A 26,363-nucleotide genomic window follows, 5' to 3' on the forward strand; every position below is an offset into this window, starting at 1 on the left:
CCACAACTCTGGCCCCTCAGCTGTGTGTGCCAAGGTCTCCATGCCCTACCCGCCCCCGTGGACAGAGAATGAATGCTCCGATGCTGAGCCAGGTCTGCTCTTCATCCCAGGTACCAGGCGAGCATCTGTTAGAGCAAGAGATGCATGTGAACGTAAGGCTACCCAGTGAAATGGGCAGGGGCTCAGGCCCTGGAATCTGGCAAACCTGGGTTCCTCCCCCAGCTCTGCCACTTTAAATTAGTCGGCTGGCCCCAGGCAAGTCATGTAATTGCTGTGAGCCTCAGTTTCTTATTTAAAAATGGGACTAATGTCAGTACCTACTCCACAGGCTTGTTCTGAAGATGAAGGGAGATAATGCAGCTATCTCCCTTCATGTGGGGTCCTCTGCTTGGGTGCAATCCTAGCTCTCTTACTAGCTCGTTGTGTGACCTTGGGCAGACCACCTCACCCCTCTGTGCCTCAGCTACCCAGGAGAGATCATGGGATTGATTGCAAAGATTAAATGAGTTATACAGGTAAAGACCTTAGAATAATGTCTGGCAGAAAGTAAGCATTCCACACAAGTGAGTTAGCATTATTCTTAATTATTATTATTTCAAGCGTCCTTCTCCCTTTCAGTCAAATAGGTGGGCATGGGACTCAAGAGAGTTTCATCACAGTAGCTTTCCTCCTTGGCCATGATCTTGAGTACCAAGGGTATGCACCTGCTCCAAGATGGGCCCAGTTCTACTCTGAAAGCCTGGGGAGGGCCTGGTCCTCCTGGAATGGGTAGAGGGCTGTGTGGGGTCAGCGGGGAGCTGCCTGCAGCCATGGGGCACTGAGCCGGAGATCCTGGGCCGGGGATGCCGCACGTCATCTGTTCTCTCCTTGGGGCTGGATTCCACAGCATTTCCTTTTGAGCCTCCCCTCAAACCTTCCAAAGTAACCCATTGTTGCTTAAGCTCATTCAAGTTGTGTTCCTGTCACTTGAAACCAAAAGAGTCTCAACTAACAATAGCACTCGGCAACTGGCTGCTGCATCACCACTAAATCCCACCCAGGAAGAAAAGCCAGCTGCAGTGAGACCCAGACCGCCAGGAGAAAGCGAACGTGTGCAGCAAGGTGTCTCTGCAAAGTGAAGTGACGGGAGGCCTCTAGAAGCCCCTGCCCCGTGCCTTTCCTGGGAGAGAAAGATGCTGGAAACAAAAATGTGAACAGCCCCTTCCTGCAGCCCCTGGCTGGGAACCCAACCTTGGATGTGGGTCCCCCTCACCGTGAGGGGTCAGAAAGAGGAAGAAGAGAAAGGGGAGAGATTTTCATAGACTTCACAGTGGTGTGGGGGAAAAAAAAAAAAAAAAAAAAAAACTCCAGGCAGTCGCTTGAGGCAACTCTTTTCAGAGAAGGAAGGTGTGTAAAAGGGGAAGCCACCTCGTCTGAGCCCTAAGAGGGACTCTTTCCTTCGTGCAATTGCCCTGACCTTGCAGCATAGCCAAAGGAGCCGGATGCTCATCTAACTCATTTTCCAGCTGAGGAGGCTGAAGCTCAGAGACTTCATTGCCTGACTCACCAAGGTCATGCTGCTAGTGCCTGATGCCCGATCCACCTGCCACGGACACTGCCACAGATGCCAGCACACTCTGGCCCCAAGCCCGAGGCCTCCTCCTCACCCAGACCCTCCACTGCCACTCAGGCCTGTGCTCAGTCCACCCGGGGGAGACGGTCATGTGCTGCTGCCCCTCGTTGACAACCAGCTCTCTGCCCTGGCCCAGGGACACCTTCCCAGAGGGAGCGGCTGCCTTCAGGTGCTGACAGGATGGGGAGCGTCACAGACACCTGGAGTGAGTCCCCTGGGCACGTTTCCTTCATTAGTTGCTTTGTTTCCCAAGAACCACGGTGTGATGCTATGGAGCTGGCACGTGTCTGTGGGTTTCTAACCAGGATATGCCTGCTAGAACCCATGTGGGGTTTCATAAGATTTGGTTTTGGGGGCTTTTCTCCTGTCACCTCTCCCAGGAGAGTCTGACTTGACAGGTACAACTACATCGCCTGCCACGGTAGCGCACCAAACGGTGCCTTGTCTTCGCACCGCCTTCCGGGCCAGCACCAAAGACAGCAGACTCCTGTGCCCCGGGGGCCCTCCCACCGCATCCTCTCCGTTCCCTCCGGGAAAAGCAGCTCCAGCGTCATTCAGGAAGGTTTTAAAACAGTTTCAGAGAAACAGAAACCACAAAACCCCCAGACACTGGTCCGGGGGCAAAAACACGCTGATTGCCACCCCATCTCCAGCGGCATCAGCCAGCGGGGTAGATGAGCACATCTGCACGCCAGGCCCCAGGGGACCCAACACCAAAGTCGCTGCAGGCATATGCGCAACAGCCAGTGGGGTGAAGCCTCTGCAGACAGATGGATGGGGCTGGAGCAGGGAGCTGTAGCTCCCAACCTCCCCGAGCCGCCTTGGCAGGGCACGGGCTGGCCCTGTGGGTGTGCGGGGGTTCGCTGAGCCATTCCAAAGAGGCGTACCCCGAGGACCGTGGAGGACACACACTTCGCAGTGCCCACGCTGCGCCCCCAAGCCTGCCTGCCAGCTAGTGGCCTCCTTCCTCTTTGTTTTCTAGCAGCTGGGTTCAGGCAGCGGCTGCCCCTGTCCCAGGGGACTATCCAGACAGGTATTTCCCTTACTTTTTCTTTTTCTTTTGGTAGCTTTGCTATTGAAATAGCTCTGCGATTTAAAAATAAATGAATCAAGAGGAACCGGCTGACTTTCCCTCAGGGCACGATTTGGTGGCACTGCCTGGGCTGAGTGTGACTGCCAGGCAACACAGCACTGCCTGGTGTTGGAGTGGCACACGGTCCACCGGAGGGCTCCATGGCCAAGCAGGGTCAGCTGGAGATGGGAAAAGGGGAGGGAACGTTCAAAGAGGTCCCATGTTCTGGCCCCCCCCTCCCCACCTGGTTTCCTTTAAACCAGCCAGGAAAAACCATTCAATAAGCATTTGCTGAGTGTTCTGGCAAAGACTGGGAAGAGCATGCAACAGCAAGGGAAACGGGAGGTCGTGGGAAGCAGAGGCAGTAGAAGGAAGAATGCTGTGGCTGGGCCAGCCGGCACCTGGCCTCGAGGCCGGCCTCACTGCCTCCATGTCCTGAGACGCCCGGCAGGTCATTCTGGCACGGAGACTCGTTTGCTCCCCTTTGGGGGATGAGGTCTACCTTTCCAAGCTAGGGTGTGGATTAAACACAACAGTGCCGATCAAAGGCTAGTAAAGGCTGCCACAGGGGAGCTCCTGACAAGAGCCAGGAGCAGCAGGCTAAGTGCCTTGCACGGGATTATTTCAGCAGAACATTACAACTTCCCTGTGAAGTAGGTACCATGAAAGCACCTATTCCCACAGGAAGCAGAGCTAGAACGTACACCCAGGCCAGCCAGACTCCAAAGTCCTCACCTCTGCTCTGCTCCCTACCCTGGGGTAGGTGCTCAAAACACATTACATAACATGTGAATGCTGAGCTCGAGCTGCTGGCTCTCCACCCAGGAGACAGGGAGGAGAAGGGAGGGGGAGTTTGTGCTGAAAGAGTTTAGGAAGACTTTCTGGAGTGGGCAGGGCTAATCCAGGCCCCGGAGACACAGAAAGGCAAAGAGGATGAAGAGAAGCACTGCAGACCAGAAAAGCTGAAGCAAGGAGCTAGAGGCAGAGGTGGCCAGGCAGGCAGGCAGCACAGGGCAGCGGAGACTGGCCAGGCTGGAGGAGGAGGGGATGCAGGGCTGGCCTGAGGGAGGGATGGGCCGCCTGAGCCATCGTGTGGGGGGGGGGCATTCCACCTGGGATCTTTCTCACCCACACCCCAGAGACACTCCCGTGTCTGCTCCTCTGGTCACCCGACCGTCCTGGAGGGAACCAAGAATCACAATAGTAAAGGCCCAATAACCCCTCTGCCCCCACAGCAGGCCCAGCACCCAACCCGATGAGCAGGTGACATGCTGGCTCCCTGCCTGCACTGCCATGCCAACCAGCCAGGCCCAAACTCTAGCCCACCTTCTGGGGCACCAGGAATCTGGACGCAGCCACATGCGCCTAAGTACCACCACTGCCAGCCACCATTCAAGGTTCCCAGGAGGGAGAAGAGGTCGGAAGGGAGCTGCAGGACATGAGCTCCTGGCTGGGCCCCTATCTCACTGGACTTCGTATTCCCCACACCGGCCGGGACATGACAGGTACTTCCTCAATAACTGCATGCTAAGCTGAACGAAACAGAAGATTCTTCTGCTTAAGCAACAGCTCTGGAGTTTAAGTCTGGATTCAAGTCTGTCCTGGAACCTGGGGCTTGGTCCCACCTTTTCTGGAAGGGTCCTTTGCCTCTTTGTCCCCTGGAAAGGAAGTGCCTCCTGCCCCCAGCAGACTCTCTACTTTGATGCCCCTCCACCCCTGCCCTGGGAGCTCCCCTGCACCCTGGACATGGCTCTGGGCCCTGCAATCAGCACCTGCTCCTCCTGCTTCCTGGGAGAAGCATGGGGGCCGGCCTCCTCCACTTCCAACTGCAGGTACCCGCAAGGAGTGTCTGTGCTCAGGCCCAGCTCCCAGGGCTTAAAACCACAGTGCCCTCCTCACTGCCTCTACTCCGCCACAAGCCCAGAGCACAGAGCCCCAGCCCAGGCCTCAGACCCACCAAGGACGGAAATAGGAATGGAGGGGATTTAAGCAAGTCGGATCTCTGGCCGGGCTCAAGCCCACTGTCCTGTGCTTTTTTGGAACTAACAGACCTGGAGGCAGGGGGGCGGGGGTGGAGGGTAGAAGGCAGGGGAGGGAAAAGGAGTGGGGGAGGTAGCAGAACTGTATAAAGATCTGTTGGTCTCCTCCCAGCCCTCCTCAGGAGAAGGGCACAGGGGAACAGATGGAGAGGCTCTGTCCACCTGAGCCTCCAGACCAAGGCTTCCAGGGATGGGCAGGGGGCCGCCTGTTTTGTCACCTTCTGCCTGAGGGTCTGTGGACAGATTACTGAACTCTGCGAGGTTCAGTCTCCTGGGATAACAACCAGGGACCACAGGGAACAACTGTGAAGACTGAGTGGAATATGAATGTGAATGTGTGTGGCCTCCTGTAAAGCACCCTTAGAAATATCAGACATTGGGGATCCCTGGGTGGCTCAGTGGTTTAGCGCCTGCCTTTGGCCCAGGGCACGATCCTGGAGTCCCGGGATCAAGTCCCACATCGCTCCCTGCATGGGGCCTGCTTCTCCCTCTGCCTGTGTCTCTGCCTCTCTCTCTCTTTCTCTGTGTCTATCATGGATAAATAAATAAAATATTAAAAAAAAAGAAAGACAGAAATATCAGACATTGACCATAACCCTGGGAGGTGGGGTATGTAGGTCAGACCATGCGGCTGCAAGCGAAGTGGAAAACTAGGAACCCATTCCACCTGGCAAACTTCTTTCCATATCTTCTAGGACAAGGCACAGGTCTCCAGGGGTTTCACAACAAACAAACAAACAAACCCTAAGACCTATTCCCTGGTCTCTAGCACTCATAGCCTGGTGAAAAGCTACACCCACATTTACATAATAAGTCAAAACAAATGCTACTGGAGGGACCATACAGTGTGGATGGGACATTTTATTCTGGCCTCAGAGGTCAAAGGAGGCTTTCATAACGTTACAATATAATAATTATTAGCATAATATTAATTCTCAGGGCTTGCTTGGGGCCAGGGAGTTCTGGGTATTCACATGACTTACCTCATTTAATTTTCATAAAATTCCTATGAGTGGGTTTGCAGATAACCAAACTGAGGCGCAAAGGAATTCACTCCTCTCTTGGCCTTACGTGGCTGGTGGGTGGGAGAGCTGGGATTTGCACCCATCAGACTCTGCTCCTCTAGCACACCAGGGGCTGAGTCAACCAAGAGAGGTCTCAGGCCGACTCTGTCTGTGGCTGAAAGGCCCTGATAAGGCCCGTGGGGGAGAAGCCAGTGAGGAAAGGTGCTGACTTGCCCACAGTATCTCCCACCCATGTATAACCCTGACTCCTGCGCAGCGTCCTACCTCTGACACTGCCCCCGGTCTATCTGTGAGGTTGGCCACGGCTCTGTATTCCCCAAGGCTCCATGTCACCACCAACACCAAGGGACGTTAATGTAGCCTATATGTCAACACACATTTATATGATCGATCACTCATGGCGTAATTGTTCTTATTAGAAAAGGTGGTTCAACGTCGGGGTGGAGGGGGGACTCTCAAATCCTGACTCTGCCACTTATGGGCTGTGCAACCTTGGGCAAATCTTAGCACCTCTGAGCCTCAGCTTCCCCACCTGTAAGATGTGGTTAACAATGCTTATCTCAGGGCAGGTGTTGCAAAGATGAAATGAGATAGTATGTCTAGGGCAGGACCTGGCACCCCATAAGCACAGTAAGTAATGGTTGAATAAATGGCTTTACAAAGGATTTCCACTAGAAAATCACTTTCTGTGCAATGATATCAAGTGGTAACAGTACTTTTAACTAGTATCCATCTGCCACTAAGTCAAAGCCGTCACATGCATTACCTCAGTCCCTAAAAGCATAATTTTCTTCATTTGACTTAGCTTTAGGATAACAGAAAAGATATGTCCAACACATTAATTTTGCTTACATACACCTACATACGGAGAGAGAAACAGGATGGTCAGACAAGCTAATATTTACTGGGCACTGACTGTGTACCAGGTACTGTGCTAAGCGTTCTACATTCAAAATGCACCTATAAGGTACGTACTACTTTAGCCCCATTTTACAGGGCTGGGGCTTGAAGCACAGAGAGGTTAAGTAACTTTCCCAAGGTCACTTTGGTAGGATTCAAACCCAGAGCCCACATTCTTTTTTTTAATTTTTTAAAAATATTTTATTTATTCATGAGAGACAGAGACACAGGCAGAGGGAGAAGCAGGCTTTGTGCAGGAAGCCAATGTGATCGGGTCCCCAGGATCATGCCCTGGGCTAAAGGCGGTGCTAACCGCTGAACCACCCGGGCTGCCCAGAGCCCACATTCTTCAAGCACTATACTATTCTAAAATATACTATTCTATAATAAAGTCACAACAAGAATGTTGTTCTGACCCCAAGCCCTAAATTCTAAGAACTTCAGTGCATTGCTCCTCATTCCCCCTCCTACCTAAGCTCTGCCATCATTCCCCTTCTACCAGTTACCTGCTCTCCCCCTCACCCCTGTCCCAGTGCTCTCTCTTCCCAGTTCCACCCCCACTGTACCTAAGTCAGAGGGGTCAAACCCACGGACTTCTGTAGGCCCTAGGCATCTGCGATCTCCGCCTGCCATTCAGCCTCTCTGCTACAGCCCCCTATACCTCATCCTCTACAGTCACCTGGGATATCTTACCGCACATGACACCCTTCTGCTCAAGCACACTCTGCCCTTGGTTATCTGCTGCCTAGAGCCGAAGCCCCCCGTGGATGGAAAAGGATCAACTGGGGACTCAAGGTCCCTATAGGATCTGGCCTGGCCTCCTTCCCTTTGGACCCAGAGCTCTCTTTCTCTGGCTTATATGCCCCAGAGGCAGGGCAAGTCAGTAAGGTCTTTCCAACCACCCCATCTAAAACTCCAGCCTTCCCCTCCACCTGCACCCAGAACATCCTATCTTTTTCCCTGCTTAGTGATCTCCACACGCCTCATCGCCTCATCTCATACATTTGACCTGCTACGGTCTCTCTCCCCCCTGCTAGAACATATGGTCTATGTGGCAAGGGCTCTCACCCTTTTTTCCCCCTTCTGCAACCCTAGCACCTAGAACAGCTTCCAGTACAGAAGAAGAACTCATAAATATCTGCTGAATGAACAGACATTCAACATGCCTAAGGAGAAAGTGTCCAAACAGAACAATGGGTGGGGGAAATAGCTAGCGTGCCTCTGGCCTCCTTCTCTGCTCCTGAAGACGTTTCTGGAGCAGAGGCTATAGATGTCTAGATTAAGATATACAGAGGTCAGAACACTTTCTAGGTCATTCTCCATTGGATTTATAAAAATGCCCTAGGAAACCCTCGGCCCATATCCTCCCGGCCCTGTTCTGAACTTAGGGCATTCATTTGCACCCACGTGTGCACACAAACACACACTCTCTCACCCTGTCATACTGAAGGCTGTCTGCCTCTGTCCTAAACTCATGTGTCCAGCCTCATTTCCTCCTGCCCACCTTCAAACTAAACTATGTCCCATCTCCCCAGGCCTCTACACCCACTAGAAATACTCTCCTCTTCCTTCCATGTACCCATTTGCACTCCATGGATCCTTCTAGATTCAGATCAAACGCAGCCTCCTCCTCTCCCCATCTTCCCTCTTTCCCTTCCAAGCTTCCTGGGCCCTCTCCAGCCCCTAGGAAACATTCCCCACACCCATTGCTATCTCTACTGTCATACGGAATTAGTCATGAACTACCTTGTGATTTGCCTTCTATGATCTGCTTTGAAAAATATATATACGTCTTGTTTTCCTGAGTATGTGGTGAATGCTTTGGGAGGTGAGGCAGGGCCCTACCCTCGTTGCCATCTATATAGCACAGGGCTTAGGGCACACAGTAGGTGCTCGAAGTCTGCTTCGCAATTACGTGTCCAAGGTAAATAAGTCACCTTCTTAATCACGTCATTTCCTCAATTACAGGTGCCTGGACCGGCTTCTCCCAATACCCTGCATTTTTTCTTCAGGGTCTGCTCTGCCCTTGGTTATCTGCAAGCCCAGTTATGGGCTTCTGCTTTCAAAGGGTGTTAGACCCATTGTAATCACGCTCCCCTGAGCCGGGCAGGTAAGTATAATGTGTGAAGAAATGATCCATAAAGTCCTGCAGGTCTGGAAAAGGAAAGTATATCGTTCTTGGAGGCAAACCCAGGCATTCAGAGCGTTCCAGTTACCTCAAATACCGAAATTCAACAGGAAGGGAAACACACCATGGTGGGAATTTTAGGGGAGTCACAGCAAAAAACCAACACTTGAGGCTCACGCGCACCTGTGAAGCACGGGCTCTTAGTAAACCGTGATTACAAGTGGCAGCAAAGTCTCAAGTTACTTCTGAGCTTCAAAGAAGAGAGTCCAGGGGGAGGCAGTTTACTCAGACCCTCTGTGTACCAGACTGTAGAAGAGGGTCCCCTTGCATCCCTCCTGCAAGGTCAGTGGGCTGTCACTAGCCCCTGACTCAACCAGGTGAGTCACACTCTTTCCACAATTCACCAAGCAGGAGTCCCAGGTAGTCTGTCATTGGGTTTTTTGTTTCTTTTCTTTTCTTTTTTAATTTAGAGTAGGAAATACATTCGAAAGTCAAAACTCACAAAAGCACCCAGGAAATGTGTGCCTTCTACGGCATCTGCCCGGCCTGCCCCCACGCTGAACCAGGGAGCCGCTCTCACGAGTGGCTTGCGCTGCATCCCTGACAATGTTTATGTGTGTACACGCAGATATAAATGTTTGTTCTTTTCTTTAGTGACTGATACACACCTCTCCGTGGCCAGCTTTTATCTCTTCAAGGAACAGACTTGGGATGGGAGACAGAGGATCTCTACATAACAACAACAAAAAAGCATGAAACAAAGGAAAATGTTCTGGAGAACACAGGTGTGTGCTCAGAGAAGAACGAAGCCATAATGGGAAGGTCCCTGGGGGTGGGGGGTGGGGGCATGGGGGTCAGCTGCTGATGGGATCTCAGCCCAGCCAGGGAAGAGCTCAGGTGGGGCAGGTGGGGGGTGTGGGGGGCGAGTGGGAGACGCCACAGCCAAGGGCTGAAACCCCACTGGCTGAAATCTCCTGGCTGGCCTCACCTTCCAGAACAGGGAGGAAGTATCCATAGAAACAGGACTAACCTGATTCCCACAACAACGGCAGAATGGGTTAGTGACCAGGAGGCCGGAGGAACTGTGGAGGAAAAGCAATCATTTCCTCCGAAATTTGTTGGGAGACCAAGAAGGGGAAGTTGGCGCCAGAGACTCTCACAGACTTCAAATGGCTGGGAGCACGGAAGGACCAGAGATTGAGGAAGTCCATGATTCAGACTCTGAAAAGCAGTTCCAGTTCCACCAGGGAGTGAGGGCGGAGGAGTGGTGAGGAGGAGGGAAGGGGAGGAAGGGAGATGAGGAGGAGGAGGAGGAGGGTGGGGCGAGGAGCCTTTTGGGGTGCAGGCCGCTCACCATAAACTTTGGGAACAGTCTGGGGACACGCTGGCGAGACTCCAACTCCCCCTCTTCCCCGAACTGTGAAACCGTGAGCAAATCACTTAACCCCTCTGTGCCTTCATTTCCTCATTGGTAAGTGGGGCAAATGACAACATCTACCTCAGGGGCTTGGCACAAGAATCAAAGGAGTTTATGTTTACAAAGCCCTGATACCTGCCCTTGGCACACAGACAACTACTATGTAACATGGTGCAGAGAGGAACCATGTGGTTGCACCAGGGGGCCCTTGACAAGGCCAGTTGTTTAAAAACCCCATCACTGAAAGCGTCCCATCACTGGAAGAAGGATGCATAACCAAGAAAGCCCTAAGACAGTAATGCGAGGCCTGTCCCTGTGTCAACCAGAGGATGCAAGCACAGCAGAGGGCAGAGGGCAGAGGGCAGAAAGATCTGGGGAGGTCTTCTTGACCCAAGGGGTCCAGAGCCACAGAGGGGCCCTGGGAAGTCAGACCTCGGTTCCACTCCAGGTGCATAGGGGCCCATCTGTAAAAGAGCCATCTTTAGACTGACAAAGATCCAACACCAAAATGAGAAAGGGAGCTGGGATGGGGGACAAGCTTGGTTTTTAAAATACATATATTTGGATATTTTCAGTGACTGTAAGTCCCTTGGCCCAGAGCATTGGGAACTCTTGCAGATGAGACCGCTGAACTCCTGCTGCATCTCTGCGGGGCAGCCTGGGGACACCCGAAAGCGGTCTCGGGGCCCTCCGGGAACTGTCAACATGTGCTGTTAACCAGAGTCCACTTCGTTCTGTGAGGGGATACTTGTGTGGCAGATGGAAGATTGCAATAGCCATGGCATATCCAGATTCAAGAAGACAACTGGTCGGAAGTCAGAAAAGCAAACGGACAGTGACTCAGGAAAGGAGCAGCCTGGACAGCCATTCCCAAAACAGGTTGATGGAAGATTTCATGTTGCCTGAGGGGAAGGCTCTAGTAGCCTGCCAGGGGGCTCTCTCCTGATAAGCATTTTATCAGCAACTCGGGTGATGCTATGGAAGGAGTTCAATTAATTAACATATAATGTATTATTGGTTTCAGAGGTAGAGTTCAGTGATCCATCTGTAGTGATAACACCCCAAGCTCATCATGTCAGGTACCCTCCTTACTGCCCATCTCCCAGTTACCCCCATCCCCCACCACCTCCCTCCCCGCCTCCCCTCCAGCAAAGATATGGAAGGCATACTTGAAGAGGATCCTGAAAGAGCCCAATGGAACATGGTTGCACCGAATTTAACAAAGCTGAAATTTAACAGAAATGGTTGTTCTGAATCAGATGGGAGCAAAATAGGAGGCTCCGCATTGAAGTTCTAAAGCCACACACGTTTAGGACAGAGAAGATGCAGCTTAGCAATACCACGTGTTAAAAACATCAGGTCAGCAGTAAACGTCAGTGAGTGGAGGTTGTGATGTAGCTGCCAGAAAAGCTGCTGAGATCTTGGGCTGCATTAAGAGGAGTAGAATGGCCTAAACTAGGGAGGTGAATACCACGAAAACCACATATGGTCTGGGCGCTGCCCTCAGGGTAGGAGAAAAATATGAACAAATGGGAGTTTGCTCAGAGGAGAACCACAGAGAAGGTAAAAAGAACTGAACTCACATCACAGACTAATCTGGAAGACTTAAGAGAGAACAAGAGGGCTCCCTTTTGTTCTACTACTAATCTTTACTAATCTGCCTCTTGTTTACCAGTATCATGTTTAACTAATGAGAAGATGCGTATTTTTTCAATCATAAAATCTCTGAAAGCAGAGTGTAACTTCTAGCCCCTTAACATCTAAGTAAGATGAAGAAAAGCATCACCACTTGACCAAAATATAATAATGCGTCAGAAGGGCCACAAAGATGGCTGAGTCAAAAAGTGCCTTGGAAGAGTCACGTTCTGAAACTACAGATGGTTTAGAAAAGGCTTATCCAACTTGTCTTCCTTTTTCTGTACATACAAGTGTTATGGGATACAAACTTCTATCCAAAGTCTAAACGGGAAAAAATAAATAAAAATTTAAATTAAAAAAAAAAGGCTAAAAGGGTTCTTTCAGGAAATATACAACTTTTCGGTGATCACAAAGGATTGTTCCACAATTTAACTGGAAGCACTTTTTTCTTTCCTGAAGGTACGCGAAACAGTGGTACACCTTCCGATGGGTGGTATCGCAGACTGGATTCCAAAACTGTATCTGAGGAGCTGACGTGTGGAGGGAAAGAGGAGACTCGTTCCCTGTGGCTTCCAAGAAGGAAGACTGGGACCAAATGCCAGAAGCTATCGGGAGCCATCAGGGAGGTGACAGAGAGGAGCTGCCCAAAGATGGAACAGGTCAGCTCTGATGTGCAAGCCCAGGCTGGGCCACCACGTGGGGAAATCTAACACCAACGGGAACAGCCCTGTGGCTCCAAGGTCTGATGGAGGAGATCTCACCACAAAGGGAAAGGTGCTTCATCTTTCTTCATCGCACATGTAGGTGCTTTGATGGAGCCATTCTCTTAAAAAGTCACTACTTAAAGGTAGTTCACACTCAGGGAACAGTACTGACTGGGAGGCCAGAAGCAAAGAGGAGCCCCGTCCATGTCTATGCTCTCAGACTCCTGTGGGCCAATTCGGGGATGGGCTGGAATTGGATGGGCCTCCTCTATACACGCCGCGTAGCAGGCACCACCATAGGTGGGCTACCTACGTTGCCCCATTTAATCCTCACAGCCGCCCTGAGAGGTGGATATTATCACTCCTATCTTTTTAAAGGATTTTTTTTTAATTTTTATTTATTTATGATAGTCACAGAGAGAGAGAGAGAGAGGCAGAGACACAGGCAGAGGGAGAAACAGGCTCCATGCCCCGGGAGTCCGACGTGGGATTCGATCCTGGGTCTCCAGGATCACGCCCTGGGCCAAAGGCAGGCGCCAAACCGCTGCGCCACCCAGGGATCCCTTATCACTCCTATCAGAAGAGAAACTTGAAGCTCAGTGAAAGCAAATGGCTGGCCAAACTAAGGTCTTACAACTCTGAAAACCATGGTCAGTGTGACAACGTGGGTCAGATAAAGGAAACTCCAGAAGTCTCCGTTGCAGAAGGAATAAACTGAACAATTAACTGATCAATCAATGAACCAATGTGGTCTCATTTTGGTAGCACCGATACTAGAAGAAAGAAAGATGAAAGCTGGTTCGGTGCCCTACCCGCCCCACCCCACCCCGACAATAGCTCCAGGGGAGCTGAACTCATGTCATTTGCTGCCTGTAGGAGCAATTTATTTATTCCATCACATACATCGAGGGTGTTTCTGAGGCCTATATGGCAGAGAACAGGTGCTGGCAACCCTGCTCAAATGTCAAAGCCTTAGGGGCACCAGGTTGCCATGCCTCCCACCTGCCAGGTTAACACTGGAACTGGTGGCAGCTGAGCTCAGCTTCTGTCCTCTCCCCATGGCCAGGTGTCCAGAGGGCTGGGGTTGGGGGGGAAGGCTGGGGAGTCAGCCCAGCCCCTGCATGTTCCAGCTGCCTGGAGACATAAGTTATGCCCCACACGCATGCCCACGTGTCTCCACGGGGGACATAAACCCAAAGTGTGCAGCACCCACCTGAAGGGGATATTCAGGTGCTTGTGAGACCCCAAGGAAGGGAGAATAAGTCCCTTCAGAGGCTGGCCCACAATGCTCTGCGAACACCTGATACCTGCAGAAACCCCCCTACGCAGCCCCTAGCACTCAGGGCTGGCCAGATTCCAGCCTTCCACAGCTTCCACAGTGCCCCCTAGGCAGCCCCCATGTTTCTACCATGTGGCATCCTGAATGTGCCTTCACTTTTCCAACATTTTTTGGTGCTAAACCTCTGGCCATCTCTGCCTTTGGAAATTCTATTTTTCCAAGGCCCACCTCAACCACTAAGGGCCACCTCCTCTAGGAAACCCTCCCTGATTCCACCATGAGGCTCTCCAAAGCACATTCAACACTCTACCTTGATATATGGGTAAGTTGTCTATGCACCTCCACGCATTAGGCTGGGGCTCTGCTCCTGTAATTCATCGCAGCATCCCCAGCACAGCAGCTACACACTGAGCTCAAGAGCCTTGGCCATGTTGCTCCATGCCCTGCCTGACGGCACCTTATTTACAGTCCCGATTCCCTCCTGCACCTCTTCCCAGATGACTCATCCCCTTAGGTTCAGCCTCAGCTGACAGCTAATCAGAGATAAACTAATCTGTCAACCTATCCTTCGCCATTAAATTCTGTATTTTTTATAAGGGCCTGCTGAAAACAAAGGTGAGAATTTTACCTCCGAGGCTCTGGAGGAGATATTTTTGATGACAAAGGATCTTGCACCAAGCAATTGAGCAAGCCAGTGCTACAAGTGTACACATCCTAAATTCGAAGAATGCCAGAGCTGTGAGAAAGGGGAGGGGCTCTGTCCGCAAAAGGGAAGGCCAAGTGCAATTAAAGCTGCCCAAGACAAACCACAAGATCACGGCTTAGCAGAAATGGTGGAGGGAGAAGAGACTTGACTCCCATCTGGCTGCGTGACCTTGAGCAAGGAACCGCGGCTCCCTGGCTTCTGCTCAGTACCAACAGACCCCTGAGCTTTGGGTTCCCCATAAGTAAAAACCACTGTGGCAGGAGTGAGAGCTGGATGATCTCAGAGGGCCCTTCCAGTCTGACATCCCAAAGTCCTGTGACTCACGGCCTCCATCTCTCTCCCTCCCTCCCGGGAGGTCAGTATCATTTGAGCCTACCCTAGTTCCTCTCCCGACTCACCTTGAACCCCACCTGGGTCCGAAGGGAAAGGCAATGTTAAAGATCTCCCAGCGGGTCAGCAGGCAGCCGGGGGAGGAGGGGGAAAGGGTGCACCACCACAGGTGAAAGGAAGGGTCAGAACTGGAGGCAGGTGTTGGTATCTATGGACACAGAAATGCTCCTCATTCACGCTGCCATCTGTCCCAGCCTGGAAAAAGACAGCTGGTCGCCTTTGCTTTCCTGACCTACCTTTTTAAGAGATTACAACTGCTTGCCAAATTTAAGTGCTGCTCTAAAATCAGGACATATAAGGTCTCTCAGCCTGGATCGGAAGGTTTCAGAGCGGGTAAAGAGCAGGAGCGATGCAGAATAAAGCTTGGAGGCAATCTAGGCCGCTCTGTGCAGCCATGCCAATTAAACATCTTTAAAAATAGCCTCTCTCTTCTCTCGTGCTGAAGATAAAGATGAAGTTTCAGCAATAACCAGACATCTGCTAGGAGCTTCTGAAGAGATCACAACATAAACACTCCGGAGAGCAGCCATAAACAGCCCAGAGCCCTCCCCAGGCGGCCAGCAGCGTCCTGCTCACCAGCGGGGTTGGGGAGGGACACAGAAAGAGGTGGTGCTGCGGACAGGCTAGGCTCCCCAGGGCGGGAGGAGGTGGGGAGGAGCTCAACTGGACAGAAAATGGAGAACTGGCTGCCTTCTGCAGGGAAATAAGAGCTCAGGAACCCACCAAGAGAATTTCCAGGAAGGCATCCAGATGATTCCAGGCCAGTGTCATTTGTTCTGAAAATGGGTCACTCCTTAAAAGTGGAAGATATTTCTGAGTGCCTATCTATGCAAGGTGCTTCACAAACAACTATTTTAATTCCATATCTACATCAACCCCTTGAGATAGATGTAATGACCTCCTTTATATAGACTAAAATACTAGTGTTCATGGACTTGCCCGAGGCCGCACAGCTGGGATTCGAACCCAGGTCTGTCTTTGTGGGACTGCCTGTTTGTGCCTATATCACCTATATCCAGAACAGGCCCCTGAGGTGTATTCTCAACACCCAGGCTCTCTGCACCCACAAATCTAACACATGGAAATTCTGCATGGGGAGAGGTGGCAAAGTAGGGGGGGAGGGGCACTATTCAAGCTTTGGCTAATTTAAGTAACCACCGAGCCTCAGGAGCCCTGTGGGCCCTGCCACTCCTCATCCTGGTTGCTTCCCAGCAGGTCCAAAGAGGAGCCAAGGGGGAGACGGGTGCGAATCGATGCCTGGATTCTGCTGCCAGGATCCACAGGAGACTAGTGACAGCAGATGCCACTGAGGAAGAGAGAGGAGAGCTGGAGGACAGGAAGAAGAGAGACTTTTCATTGGATGACCTTTGTCCTGAGTGAATGAGTAGGTTGCCACCGTCTGTGCATGGGGGGGGGGGGGGGGGGGGGCTGCATCCCTGTGCATGTGTGTCTCTGTGTGGGTGGGTGAGTCATTTTTTAAGAGAGTCCATGATGTCAGGTACAAGATAACAGACACGCCCAGGCGAGAGATGGAAATCCGGAGCGAGCAGGAGTGCCGGGCCCTTGGCTGCCACAAACCTAGAATCCAGAACAAGCCTGAGACCTCATCCAGAGCCTCCTCCTTCCTACCCAACAGTCCTGTCTGGCAGCTGCAGGCAGGCAGCTGAGCAGTTCTCCTGGCATGGACCCCATGGTCCCCAAGGCCTTGACCATTTGCACAGGCCCCACAGGACGTTCCCTGAGAAAAGAAATGGACCTAGTCGTCACTCTGAAGTCTAGAAAGAGGCCTCCCCCATGGCCCTGTCTATTCCTCTCTTCTGTTTTCCCTTTCATCTGCGATCAGACCCCTACCTCCTTCCTGCAGTGGTCTCCTCACCTCACCTTTGCATCAAGCTGTGCAAAAAGCTCGCTGTCCTAATACAGGAGCTACCACCGGCGCTCTGACTTCACAGCAGCCATGACCTCAGCGTCCTAACCTCAGTACCCCCTCCTGCTCTTCCAGGATGAACTGTTACCCGACAGAGGGCTCAGCGGCTCTAGCAGGCCCCCCGGCAGGCCCTGGGCCTGCTCTGCTCCAGGCAGCAGCTCTCCCAGGAACCAAAAGGTCTGAGCAGCTTTTTCCTGAAACCTCTCCATCCTCCCCTACACTTCATCTCCTGGCCCCGGGTACAAGTGAAACCCTGAGATCCTGCAAATCTTCACTCGTTACAATCAGTACCCAGATAAGTAGCCCAGGCCAGCCATTCAGAGTCACCAGAGCAAAGCCGTGGTTTCCGCATCTGCTGCAGCACATTGATAGACAGCGGCAAGGCCAGGACGGGATGTTCTGAAACTCCCACTCCTGCCTCTGGCACGGCTGGGCTGGGCCTCTGGACTGGGTGTGTCAGGAGCTCACAACCTTCTCTGGTGGCGGTGGCAGCTTGGAGATCCAAAGCCACCGTCCAGCTCCTTGCAACCCTCCTCTTGCTGCCAGCAGAGAGGATATCTGCTCGGGACATCCCCCTAGGCGGGGGGGGGGGGGGGGGGGGGGGGGGGGGGGGACCTGACCCCCAAAGCAGCAGGAAACAAGTCCCTCCTCCAAAAGGAGACCGCCTTTACCTGTGTATTCCCCACAGAGAAATCTGACCAGGCCTAGGAAGGAATGCAAATGCAGCCAGGGATGGGGGGGGGGGGGCACCCCTCCGCTGTGAGGTGGGGATTCGGGGTGGGGTGCAGGCACGGAAATTACCCTGACCCTCAGGGGAGAGAACCACTACTGCAAATAAAGAACGCACCACAAGCCCAACCTTAAAAACACACCAGCACCGTCCACACACAATTCCCTGCCAGCCACCAGGGCGACAGGCCACATTTTCCTAGGATGATCTACGATAGTATTTAGGTGTGTGAAGGGTGCAGAGCAATTGCATTTAAGAAACGATACCAGCCCTGCCCTTCATATGGGGCACAGCAATGGATCCTTCCTCAGCAGCTAACAGAGAAGGGAAGGGTCTCAAAAATCAGATATTACCATGATCTGGCCTTGCAGTGAAAGTCTGTTTGCGACCAGAGGGCCCCACGTCCCCTATCATCCCTGCCAGCCCTGAGTTTGTGAGACCAGATGATCGGTGCTTTTAGAAAGGAGGAGACTTATCAGTGCAGACCAGTCATGTTTTCTACCTCTGGAGAAGATGCAGGGAGGAAACAGAAATGGTGGAGGGAGCGGTCAGGGCCCCCCGCCCCCCAAAGTGAGCTGAGCGGGGTGTTTGGCTATCAGGCACTTTCCCAAGAGGACAAGACAGGCCATCCCGGCCTGAAGCTCTGCCCTGCCGACCTTGCCTTAATGACCATGTCATTCTGTGTTCCTCTGAGAGCTCAACCTCCCCTGAGTAAAAAAAATCAAAATCAAGAGCCTACCATTAGAATGATTTCATTCTCAGGAAGGAAAGGGGAAAGGGAGGAGGTAAAATAGGAGAGAGGATGAGGCTGCATGGGTTCCATGGCTTCCTATCTCTGAAGTCCCAGCTTTCTTTATTCTCTAATTTGTGGAAACCCAGGTAAAGTTCTATAGGATAACTCATAAAACAAACAAATAAAACAAGCAAATATCAAGATCCCAATGGCTCTGTGACCTTGTTCACATCCACAGCCACACAAAATCCATGTATAATTTTGTCTAACCATCCACATTGAAGAAAATTTTCTTTTTAAGAGGAAAAAAAAACAAATTCTTGGGTTTTCCATTAGAAAAAAAAAGTTTTTCTTGTGAACATTTTGGGAAAATACTCAAAAGATGACAAAAGATAAAGGAAAAAGAATCAACTCTAGCACTGCCATCAAAAAAGAAGGATTTATGGCAGCCCGGGTGGCTCGGCGGTTTAGCGCTGCCTTCAGCCCAGGGAGTGATCCTGGAGACCCCCGATCGAGTCCCACATCGGGCTCCCTGCATGGACCCTGCTTCTCCCTCTGCCTGTGTCTCTGCCTCTCTCTCTCTCTCTCTCTGTCTCTCGTGGATAAATAAATGAAATCTTTTTTTTTTTTTTAAAGAAGGATTTAAAAATTCTGTTATATTTCTAACTAGTGGAAAAGACTATATGGGGGGGGACAAGACAAAACAAACAACAACAAAAACAAAAGGAAGACAAAACAATTGTTCATTCTGAGGGCTGTTTGCACAGGAGGAGGGGCCCCTCCTCGGTGGGCCAGACCTTATGGCGATTTGACAGGGAATCCAGCAGGAGTGAGACATACCTCTTCCCTCCCTCCCGAGCTGCCAGTCTCCTTCATCAGGATGCCCACAAAGGTACCAGAGGTGACACTATCCCTTCACCACAAATTCGGACAAGATACTGAAAGGTCATAAGTGTTTGTGGTCTGTCCCAACTGGCCAGCTGCCGACGAATAGGGATTTGAGAAAGGCTCCACAGGTGGCCAGGTGTGGGGCAGGTCCGAGGAGGCGTGTGAAGGCCCAGGGAAGGGCGGCTGCCCAGACAGAGGTGTGCAGAGTTCTCCGTGCAGCCCACGTGCCAAGCGTCTGGGTCAGAACGTGGTGATGCCTGTGGCCGAGTAAGTAGGGATTCCAAGCTCTAGCAGAAATGACCTCAGTCCCCGTCTGCCCCACAGATGATGGGGAGGGCGTTGGGGGCGGGGGGAGACCAGTTGCTGACTGGGGCACAAAGGCAGCCATCTGGGCTCCCCACCACAAACTAGAGCAGTGCAGTGAGCACAGCAAATAGTTCTCCTATTATTTCACGATGTTTACAGACTGACGCTTGCTGAGGAAACCTCCACACGCGAGCAAGTCATCTTTTTTTTAGACCTCTTATCTAAACACAGTCACGGGCAGTCACACAAACCCGGGACAGGGTCCATTCACTCAAAATGCATTGCCTGAGTGGCGGCGACACCACTGGACAGATGCTCTGCAAGCCTCTGCCCCATCCCAGATGCCACACGGGGATCCAGTTCGCCACAGCGGTGGATTCCAGCCTCCAGGGGTGTGCTGGCCAGTGCGGGAGCTAGCTGGGCGCTTAAGCCAGAGGGTCATGGCTGGTTAAAAAACTGGAGGGGAAGCTGCTCCAGATTAAAACAGGCATAAAAGGACTAGCTACCAAATGCAGCATGCACACTTGGATCCTGATTCGAACAAACCAGCTACGAAGGTCCTTTCTGAGACAATCAGGGAACTCTGAATATGGTCAGATGAGACCGAAGTACTACTGTGAACTTCATTACATGCAAGAATGGTAATCGGTTATGAAGAAAAAAACAACAACATTTTTTTTACAAATAGATACATACTGGATTAGATAGGGGCAAAAATGACATGATTTTCAGAGATTTGCTTTAAAATACTTCACAAAGGAGAGGAGGGGAGAAAAAGAGAGACATGAAGCCAGCCCAGCACAATCTTGATGACTGTTGAACTAGATAATGAGTATGTGGGGCTCACTAGACGATTCTATTTTTGTGTTTGAAGATGTCCGTGGATGGGTTAAAACAGGACTGCAGTACATCGTGGTGGACGGCTTAATGAAGACTGGTACAAAAGGCTAAGGGAATAAGGGAATACGGAGCAAAGAGCGAGGAGGATCTGTAGGAACCAGGAAAGAAATCTGTTAAGTTTTGCGAGTGTTCTAAAAGCCATTTCACAGTGGGGTGGGAAGCCATGGTCATAAAGAATTACTACAGAAGTTGGGGAATAGTGAGTGCAGCAGAGGAGCTGCACGCACCAACCCTCCAGAGCACAGAGCACAGCCCACGGGCTTTTTCTGCTTTTTTTCTGCTTCCTTCAATACTTAACTCACCTCATAAATCTCATTCATACAGACTGAGACCAGGATCCTAGCTTAGTTACTCGCTGGCGATGTGAAAGATGGGGAGGGGAGGGAGTTTTAACCTTCCCCCAGTCTCAGTCTCCTCATCTGTAAAATGGGGACAACCCAGCTACTTCTTTGGAGGGCTAATGTGGGGGAACCTAGTGATATAAACGATGAAAAGTCCCAGCATGATAAACAGTATTCCCTTCCCTGGCTCTTAAAACAATAGACTTGTAGCCCTGGCAGGGCTTCTAAAGTGAGCAATGTTCAGCCCAAATCTTACTGCATCCATACCCTACCCCTCCCGCCAGAATCAAGGCTCTGCACCAAGAAGGCAGGACCTCTCCCCTTCAAAATCAGGAAGTGAAAGGGGCAGGTCCATGGTTGACAGGCACACCCAGATGAGGGTAAGGACATGGGCCGAGAGAAGAGACACACCCCAATTAGAGGCAGAGGAGGGTTCCGCAGCTGTTCCTCCTCTCCTTGCAGCTCCTGGGAATGGGCCTCCAATGAACACAGCTAAAACCAGCCTTAGTCCATAAGATGCTGTTTACTGAAGGACAACTGGTTGGTATCGGGCTAATCATGATTTTCTCTGAGAAGAGAGGGATGAGCAGAAAGCCTGAGCTCCGGGACTTGCAGGAAGGAGGCATGGAGGAGAGTGATGTCGTTTTCTATGAAGGTGTGCTCAAACTGAAGATCTCAACCACCTTACAACCATAACCAATATACCTCAACAACTGTCGCCCCGAAACAAAACAAACAAAACTAGAATCGGATCTAAGGTAGAGATTATTTAATAGTCTTTCTAGACCATCCCAGGAGCCAGCTTTCAGAGGTAAGACCAAGTCAACGGGCACAGGCAGGCTTCCTTCCCACCGCCACCCCCCAGACAGCTCCCAGACACCAGCAGGTCGACCCCTTCCCATTAGAGCAGGACCGAACAGCATTACCAGCCATTCATCCCTGACCGGCGGACAGGGCGAGCGAGTGGTCTGCGGGTTCAACAACCTGGGCTAACCGGGGTCAGTTCTGCTGCTTTGCCAAAGCAGCAGCCTCTGAATCCTAAGAATCTTTTCAAAGTCCAGGAGGCTCCAATCAGCACAGTAGAGCCACGATCCTGGGGCACGGCGCTCTCTGCAGCCACGGGGCAGCAGTAAGAACCCCGGGTTTAGTTCTGGCCGAGCCCGGTCCAAATCCGAGCTCAGCCACTTCCTGGGTGACCTTGGCCACTTACCCTCCCTGGGGGTCTATTTCCCCACGTCTGAAACGAGGAGGGCAAACCTGAGTTTTTGGAGAGTAACCGTGAAATCCGCTGCGACGGTGCCACAGGGCAGGACCTGTCGGTAGGCAGGCAGGTAATAAACCTGTCTTCTGTCCGAAGGTAAGTTCTTACCGCCCGGAACATCCGCTGCGGCTGCCCTGGACACTCGAGGCCCACTTGTTGGGCTCGCCCTCTCGGGATAGGGAAGGAGGACCAAGCTGACCCAGGAGCAGGGCACCAGGCACTAAACACCAGGGGGCCAACCCACTCCGGCTTTCTTTCCGGAGGACCTGCCCACGGGGGGGCCAGTTAGTGGCTTCACCCTCCGCAGAAACCACAGAGGACTAGAGGCAGGAAGCCAGGCTGACAGCCAGAGGGTCCGCGCACTGCGGGCCGGGTCCTGCGAGGTCGGGGGGCTCCGGATAAAGCTCTTCGGGCCTGAAGAACCCAGAACCCAGGGCACGGAACTAACGCTGGGCAAAGGGGCGCGCGTCTGCTCTGGTTTCAACACGCCTCCTCCCCACCCAGCCAGGGCGACTCCCGGCTCTGCCCGAGGCTGGCCCGGGATGAGGTTAACCCCCTCGCTCCGGCCCGGAGCCAGGTCGGCGGCCGGCAGCCAGGGCTCGAGCCTGCCCCCAGGGCTGCTGCGGGCGCCCGGGCCACCTCGCGGCCCCCGGCCTCGCCCCGGCCCCGGCCCGGTCCCAGCCGCAGGCGGCCCGGCCGCTGACATTCGGCCCCACTCAACTTCCTGTTGCTCAGGAGGGAGGGAGCGGGGCGGGGAGCGCGGCGGGGAGCGGGGCGCCCGAGGAGGGGGGGCGTGAGCCCGCATCCCGGGAGGGCAAAGTTTGGGGACGCCCGGCCCGGGGCGCGGCGCGGTGGCGCCCCCTCCGCGTGACTTCGGGATCTGCTCGGCTCGGGGTCGCGGGTCTGGGGCTGCGGCGGCGCAGGAGGCAGCAGCTCGGGGTGCGCGCCCCGAGCCCCCCCGGAGACCTGCCGGGCAGCCCCAGGCTCCCCGGGCTCGGCCACCTGCCCGCGCGCGCCCCGGGTCCGCGGGGAGAGATGCTGCGGCCGCACCTGCCGGCCCCGCCCGGCCCCCCGGCCCGCCCCTCCCGGAGCCCCGCACCCGGGCCCTCACCGGGATCCGCGCCGGCCGCCGAGCCCGGGTCAGCTGCGCCTCCGCCGAGGCCCGCGGACCGCGGCCGGGACCCGCAGCGGCCTGCGGCGCCGGGAGCTGGAGACGCGGCGGCGCAGGCTGGGCCCGGCGAGGAGCGCCCGCTCCGGAGCCGCCCCCGGGGCCGCGGCCAATCGCAGCGCAGCCGGGGGCGCGGCCCGCCCCCGCCCGGGGCCCGCGGCCAATGGCGCAGCGGCGCGGAGCCCGCCCCCGGGCGCGCCCGCCCCGCCCCCACGGGGCCAGCTGTCAGCGCGGCTGCCGGCGGGCGCACGTGGGCCGGGGCCGGGCGCGGGAGCCGGGCTCGGGGCGCTCGGGGCGCTGCGGCTCGGCCCGGCGGGGGCGGGGAGGGGAGGGGGCGAAACGGAGCTGCTGCGAAGACCTGGCCGCTCGCATCCTAGCGTCAAGGGAGAGGCAGGGCTGCGCCTCGGCCGGCAGCTGGGGAGCGAGCCTCAGCTTCCCCTTTGCAAGCGAGCGAGCAGCAGAGCAGCATGGCCCGTCCTGGAAGGACTGTGGCCCTCCCCCCTCGCTGTGCCCCTCCACTCCCCTGGGCTTCCCCAGGCGCCCTGTTAGCTGATAGGCTCTTCCGCTCCCCTGGACTGGCCTGCTTAGGATGCAGGTGGTGGCTCTCGTGTTTTGTCACCCTCACTGATAGTTTCACTCCTTTCCCTTTATTCCCTTTCACTAACTTTTATATTCCCCCAAATGAATGAGACCATATAATGTTTGTCCTTTTCGGATGGACTTATTTCGCTCAGCATAATAACTCTGGAAAATGAACAAGGGGTAGTGGAAGGGGAAGTGGGGGGGTTGGGGTGACTGGGTGATGGGCACTGAGGGGGGCACTTGGCGGGATGAGCACTGGGTGTTATATGTTGGCAAAGTGAACTCCAATAAAAAATAATAAATAAATAAATAAATAAATAAATAAATAAATAAATAATAAAAATAAAAAAGGATGCAGGTGGTGGGAAGAGGGGCGGTGGGGCTACCTTAGTCAAATCACCTAAGCACCCTTTTCTCTTGGCTGTCAAATGGCTGCCTGAGTCTCTGCTCTGCCCACGCTCCTGGCTTGCCCATACCCCCTCAGCTGCAGAGAGCACCATCTACAGATAACTCAGGGTGAACACTGTGGGGCCCAGTGAGGGGTGTAAAGTCGTGGGAAGCTGTAAATACTACCAACAACTTGTGCAGACCGCCCCGGTTTAGTAGTGATCATGAAACAGGGATCCCCAGGGCAGGAGCCGTGTCTTACTCACCTCTGGAGCTCAGGGTCTATCACCAGCTTGGCCCAGAGCAGGCATCAATAAATATTTTTGGAACTGAGCTGACCCAGGAGAGCAGAACAGGCAAGCTTGGGCAGTGAGAGAAGAGTGTTGTGGCTCCAGGCTGCTGGAATTTCCGCAGCACCGGACCACCCTCTAGAGAGGTCTACATGTTTCCTTGCCAAGCAGGTACAAACAGAAGTTTGCCCCTAACAAACCTGGGCCTTATCTGGTTCTCTCTGCCCCTTACCAGGTGAGCCTACTCCAGGACTTTTGGGTTTTCCCGGGGATTGTCCTACCTGGTAGCTCTCTTAGCATTTTCGGAGTTCAGTCAACTTCCTGCGGGTGAACTGCAGCAAAAGCTGTCCCTGCTCAGTCTGTAAAAGTCAGCAGTGGCTCTCAGAGGGGCAGCTCTCTGCTCTGATAGAACATTGCGGGTGATGCCAGTTGATGGCGCGCTCTCTCTGCACGTTTTCTCAATCCTGTTGATGGCGCTGTAAGGTCTGTATCTTTGTTATCGTTCCCTTTAACAGATGTGGAAACTGAGACTCAGTGAGGTAAAGTAACTTTTCAAGGTCACATGGTTAATAAGTAACAAGGTCGGAATTTGAGCCCAGAGCTATCTGATCCCGGAATCTGCATGCCTAACTACTGTGCACTGGGCCCCTACAGCCCTGCTCATGCCTCTAGAGCACTGGACAGGCCGTGTCTATCTCCAAAGGAGCTGCTCTGGGGCCTGCCCGCCCAAACATCCTGTTGAGCTCAGGCCTGGGCACTGTCAGGGACAGCAGGTGAGACCAGCATGGCCCTGCTTTATTTACAGAGTGACAGAGGAGACCCTAGACAGGAGCTTCGGCAAACAGTGCTGCCTCTGCCCCCAGCACAAAGCCTCCCTGGACACAGAAGGCCTCTTCCTTCTGGCCTAGGTCTGAGACACCCCTGTTGGGGATGGAGCTGGAGCTGGAGATAGTCATGGATTCAATTCACAAATGCTCCTGCGAGCTGGATGTTCCTGCATTCACGTAACTCACAGCACAGCTGATAAATAACCAGAAGTACCAGCTGCTATGGCAGCTGTATTCTTTATTGCTTTTATCTTTTCTAATTTCGATCACCTTATCTCTAGCACAATGTTCTCCAAGTCAAAGAAATTTAACTCTAGTTCAGGAACACTTTGGGCCAACCCAATTTTGCAAGGATAGCACTGCTCAGTATAGAAGTTCTAGTAGCTCAAAAACTAAAATTTATCACTGCCTTCCTAGGAGCTTTGCTCTTCTCCCTCACCCAACTTTGTTGTGTTTTGTTTTTCCCACTCCACTTTTTTAACTCAGGGGCTCAGGTAAGTAAGAAAGACCCTTGCTTAGGTGAGCTTTTAGGGCAAGTTGGGAGCTCCTGGGAGCTGAGTGCCTGGATGGAGATAGCTTTGGGACCTCTTGAGCCAGCAGTGAGAGCCCATCACCACCACTCACAAGCCACTCTTCCTGGCCATCTCCCTGGAGAGTACAGAGAAATGAGGGATAGGAGATGACAACTCCACCTGCGCAGCAGCAACCATGGCATCTCCCACTGAACTGTGTGTCCGGGAGTTTATACAACTAAGCTCTTCAAAGAGAAGGTTATGCAAAGTTAGAGCAGACCAGAGAGGAAATATCATCTAAGCACCTCATTTAACAGATAAATTAAAAAAAAAACAAATTGTGGCCCCAGGGAAGGGAAGGTGCTCGTGAGTGTCACGGAGTGTGGGAATGGGTTCCAGGTCTCCGAGGCCCCCACCTCCCTGGTAGCACACAGGCAAACGCACTCCTCGTGCAGCGGCTCAGGATGCTATATTTAATAATAATCTCTTCCCCCGCCCCCTCCTCTCAGGACGGTGAATGTGTGCTGGCGAAGGTTGTCTGGGAGATGCAGATGGCCACATTAGCATCAGAGGGAGGGAGAGAAGGAAGGCCCAGATTCAT

The 26,363-nt window shown here is 53.0% G+C and overlaps 1 protein-coding gene across 14 annotated transcripts in view; it reads right to left on the reverse strand.

Annotated features, from left to right (window-relative positions):
* Nucleotides 1–23,275, reverse strand: part of LOC112927059 (F-actin-monooxygenase MICAL2) — a 136,402-nt gene extending 113,127 nt beyond the window's left edge. For 9 of the 14 annotated variants that reach the window (XM_072725657.1, XM_072725656.1, XM_072725647.1 and 6 more), the window contains exon 1: nt 23,108–23,275. The gene's annotated coding sequence lies outside the window, so the exon portion shown is untranslated. Of the gene's footprint in view, nt 1–21,992; nt 22,525–23,107 lie in introns of those variants that run through there. The other 5 variants (XM_072725655.1, XM_072725653.1, XM_072725651.1 and 2 more) reach the window with 3 other exon arrangements.
* Between the last annotated feature and the right edge of the window lie 3,088 nt (nt 23,276–26,363).

This window comes from Vulpes vulpes, chromosome 11 (assembly GCF_048418805.1).
Source record: "Vulpes vulpes isolate BD-2025 chromosome 11, VulVul3, whole genome shotgun sequence".
Taxonomy (NCBI): domain Eukaryota; kingdom Metazoa; phylum Chordata; class Mammalia; order Carnivora; family Canidae; genus Vulpes; species Vulpes vulpes.